Genomic DNA, 4664 nt, shown 5'->3' on the forward strand with positions numbered 1-4664 from the left:
TATATATATATATATATATATATATATATATATATACATGTCCTGAATTCAAAATCCTGATTTTGAATTCAGGACAGTAACTGAATGAAACTTTCTGTGTCTCAGATGAACTTACGAATGGGACACTTAGTCTATGAAATCTTCCAAGAGCAACAGCCATCTGTATGTTAATATTTGAATAACAATCTGACCTTTAAATTTTGTTCATTGTGTTTCATGTTATAGACAAATTGTGTATTGGCTATAGTAAGTTCATAGGTATAAAGAGACAATGTAAAGCTAAACAATCAATGCCCATGCAATTTATAAACACGCATTCTCCCATTGGTGAATGTAAGAGCCTTTCAGTGACTGCAGAGCTTGCGCTGTTTCAATGACTATCAAAGCCATTGAACAAGAGTGTCTTTGCTTATCATAGGAGGAAACTGAGGCATAGAGAGACTCACACAGAGCTCCACTCCAACCAGATAGCAGAATTGTAATTGGAACCGAAGCACAGAGCCATTACAGATTCCTTTCAGAATACTATGTATTATCATACTACCAGACATAGACACTGTTCCAATAACCTCTTTGCTATGGAGGGATAGGGGCTCTGTTTCATTTCTGCCCCTTCCGGCCAGTGGCTATATTTACCTATAAACAGGCTTTTGGCTTTTTCACCACCTACCAAAGACTCTGTCACTGCTGTCTGGAGTCTACCTTCCCAATTTCTGTGGGAAGATTCTTTGCTTTGCTAAGGTCTGTCTATCCTTAGGGGCTATCACACAGAAAGTGTAGGGTGAGGTTTGGTTTGCTTCCTTCTATTCTCTCTTTCCAGTCTCTTCTCACCCCTTCCAATTCTAACACAGACATTATATTCCAATTAAGCTGATCTCATAAAGTAAGGATCTTCCCATCCTCATTTCTTCCACAACCTCATGGCTTAACATTCTCTCTACATATTTGCTCACACTGATGATTCTCCATCCAGTTGATCCCATCTTCTCCTTGGTATTCATTAGAGCAGGTTTTGTCCCCTTTAGAAAGTTTTAAAATAAGACTCTCTCTCTCTCTCTCTCTCTCTCTCTCTCTGTCTCTCTCTCTCTCTCTCTCTCTCTCTCTCTCTCTCTCTGTGTGTGTGTGTGTGTGTGTGTGTGTGTGTGTGTGTGTGTGTGTTAAGGAAAGAATCCTCCATGTCTCAAATTCTGGGCTCGCTGTTTAGCTGGTGACTGTAGGGCATGCAAGTAAGACTCTTCCCACCTTGTCCTCCATGTGGACTTTCTAAAGGTATGGATGCCTTTCTTGCTTGGTGTGGTCTTGTACATTGTGTAGGAAGACTGTCTCACAATTTAGATGCCAAGGGCTTGTGTTCAGATCTTACTTTGGAAAACCTCTTTGATTTGGTTGACCTATAAATCATAATGATGATTTCCATTTAAGGTTGGGAGGTTATGATGTGATTGTGTGTATGCACAGAGTGCTGGGTAAGTATTACTTAGTACTGGCATCTCAGCAATAAAACCTAAATGGGTCAGAGAACAACTGATTCTGGGTGTGACATCCAGACAAGGAGACTCAAGGATTGATGCCATATTGTTTGAGAGAAAGCTCACAGGATGCCAACCAGAGCCTATATATTTGCTGTATTCTCTTCACATCGCCTTTTCTCTATTTTTTCTTTGTTTTAATTAGCTTTCAAAGGGCTTGCTATCTATCCTTACTTTATAACTAAACATTAAAAAATGTTCTTTTTTTCCTTCTCCTATGGGTCAGCTCCCACTTCTCTAAAGAAACCTTTCAAATGTCTAAGGAATGTTCATTTAAGGTTCTGCTTTGCCCACCCCTCTTCTCTGCCCTCCTTGAGTCCCCTATGCAGGTTAACTGGGCAGGTTTCTTGCAGGGATGCCTCACACATGTCTTCTTCCCAGCTGTCACTGCTGTGGTAGGAATTCCAAAGGGAAGGGCTCCAGTGGTGGTGACACCAACTGCTGAGCTGCCGATGATATCTCACTCCCGTACAGTGTTGACAGGAGAAAAGGCTGAAGGAACTGTGCTCCCTGGTGGCAGCTGTGAAGGGGGCCTTCTTAGTGACAGAAATGGCTACCAGACAAGAAATACATGCCTCGCTTTGTTATGTCCAGCTCCAAGAATAGGAAAGAACTGGAAGACAGTTCTTGAGGACAATTTGCTCTGTTGAGCACACTGAAATACCAACTACTGAGATAGATTAGTTATGCATTTATTCCCTTATTTTTGAGGTACACAGTAGCTTTCTTTGCCTGGATATTGATGTGGAAGCAAAAAGCAATCATGAAGAAATCTGTGCATCAAGGTGAAATTAGTTTCGTTTATCAAAATAAAGACAAACCAAATTCCAGGCATCTTAACATTGAGTTGGCACAATTATTATTATTTTTTCTATCTCAAACATCCAGGGCACAGTACCTCTCTCCTCTTGCTTTCTAAAATTTTCTATTTCCCCCCTTCAAGATGCTCAAGAGATGCAACCCAAGACCAGTTCTCTGCTAGCAGCCCTTCCCACCCCTGCCTGTTCACTGGATTCTCAATGTTTCTTAGCATATCGTTCATCAGGGCCAATGTAGGACCCTGTCCATTAGCAGAAGGAATGAAATCTAGGTGCAGTTTTATTCCACTATGCTTGCTATACCTCTGCTGTGCCCCCCAGGCAGTGACTTGCAGAGTGTTGCATATGAGTGAGCATTGGCTGGAAGGCCACCTGAGTGCTCAGTACCTCTCTCAGGCTGTAATGTCTTTGAATGACATTTAGCCCATGCTGGAAGGAGTTATTCAGTCCTGATTTGGAACGTCTTTCTTTTGTATTCTCGCTTATGTAGCTTTATGGAGTCCTTTAGGATCATTTGTCTCTCTAGGGGACTATTCCTAGGGTAGTATCCTTTTTATTGAAATAGACTCTTCTCTCATGCAATACATCTCAGCCACTGTTTCCCCTCCCTCCATTCCTTCTAACCCCACATGCCCTCTCCCTCAGAGCCACTCCCCCTTTGTTTCTTCTCTAGACAAGGACAGGTTTCAAAGACAAAATAAGATACAATAAGACAAGGTGAAGACTCCCATATGGAGACAAGGCGATAGGGTGATATGTCGTTGTTCTTGTTTAATTTTCTTCTTGGTATAGACAAGCAGGAATGAGTATTGACTTAAGTAAAATCTAAATCATAGAGACTGATTGACATGGAAATACACACGCCAGTTGGCATGATAGCACGTGCTTAATCTCAACATTCAGAAGGCTAAAGTAGATGGATCGAGATTTTAAGGATACCCCCATATTAATCTTAAATCTGGGGTTAATGTAAGAAATAGTTACATGTTGTTCCATGGTTTTACAATTGCCCTTTTAAAGCACATTTATCTAGGACAAACATAATTATGAAAATAGTCACCATTGCCCTTTTAGTGCTGATGTAACAACATACCAGATGATGTTAAGCAATGAATGAAGAGAGGAGATTTATTCTTCTCACAGTTCTTGAAAGTACAAACAACACATCTCCATCCTAGTAAGGATGCAATGTCCCAGGGATGTCCCTGGTTGCATCACAGCAGAGCAGAGAAGCAATGGTATATACACAAATAAGGAAGAGAAAGAAAGAGAGATAGGAAGAGGAAGGGAGGGAGAGAGAGAAAGAGAGAGAGAGAGAGGGAGAGAGAGAAAGAGAGAGAGAGAGAGAGAGAGAGAGAGAGAGAGAGAGAGAGAGAGAACCAGATCCCTACACATGGGACCAGAGGCAATCTATTACTAGTAGCAAAACCTACATCTGTGAGCTCATAAGAGTAGACCCAATTGCCTCTGGCAGGCCTGGCTCTAATAAGCACTATCACTTTGAAGCCACTACATTGGTACCAAGTTTCCAACACACAAAGTCCCGGAGAACCAACCATATACAAACTATAGCAATTCACTATAAACTTACATTTCAAACAGGTCAGAATACTAACAGCAATAAATGACCTTCTACTTATAAAATTTTTGAAGGGTATGACTAACATTCTTTTTTATACTATTGAGCTAACAAAAAAAATTCATCAAGAGTATACAACTATGGTAAACATTTATCACCAAATCTGGGGGTCCACAATATTACAAAACAAGCATTAAAGCATGAGAACACATAGGCCCAGACAGAGTAATAACGGCTAACTGTAAGACCTCACTCACACATCTAAATAGATCCTTCTTATTAAAAATCAGCAAAGAAACCTCACTTCTCCTTCCTACAGCCCTTCCCTGCAGCCTGGCATCACGTGAGTTGGCACAGTCAATCAGGCTGTAGCAGTTTCACTCAAAGACTTTCCTGTTAACTAGAGCTCTTGAACCTTGTACAACAGAAAACATAAAATTATTTCACATTGTAAAATTTATAAGTAACAGACATTGATAAAGCATTAAGAAATCAAACACAGCATTCTAAGCGCTTGGAGCAGTGACAGCATGGATCATGAAGTCTGAAAGTGTCCCCAAAGGATTAAGGACAAATTCCTTCACTGGAGATACTGAAAATGGGTTTCGAAGGAAACGGAGAGTGAGAGAACACTAGGAAGAAAGATCCCACACTAGCGAATGCAAAACAGATGCACACTAGCTCTATTTTTAATTTGCATGATTGTTACTATCTGATTCATTGAGAAATAGATTTGGT

The sequence above is a fragment of the Mastomys coucha genome, unplaced genomic scaffold (assembly GCF_008632895.1).
Source record: "Mastomys coucha isolate ucsf_1 unplaced genomic scaffold, UCSF_Mcou_1 pScaffold16, whole genome shotgun sequence".
Taxonomy (NCBI): Eukaryota; Metazoa; Chordata; class Mammalia; order Rodentia; family Muridae; genus Mastomys; species Mastomys coucha.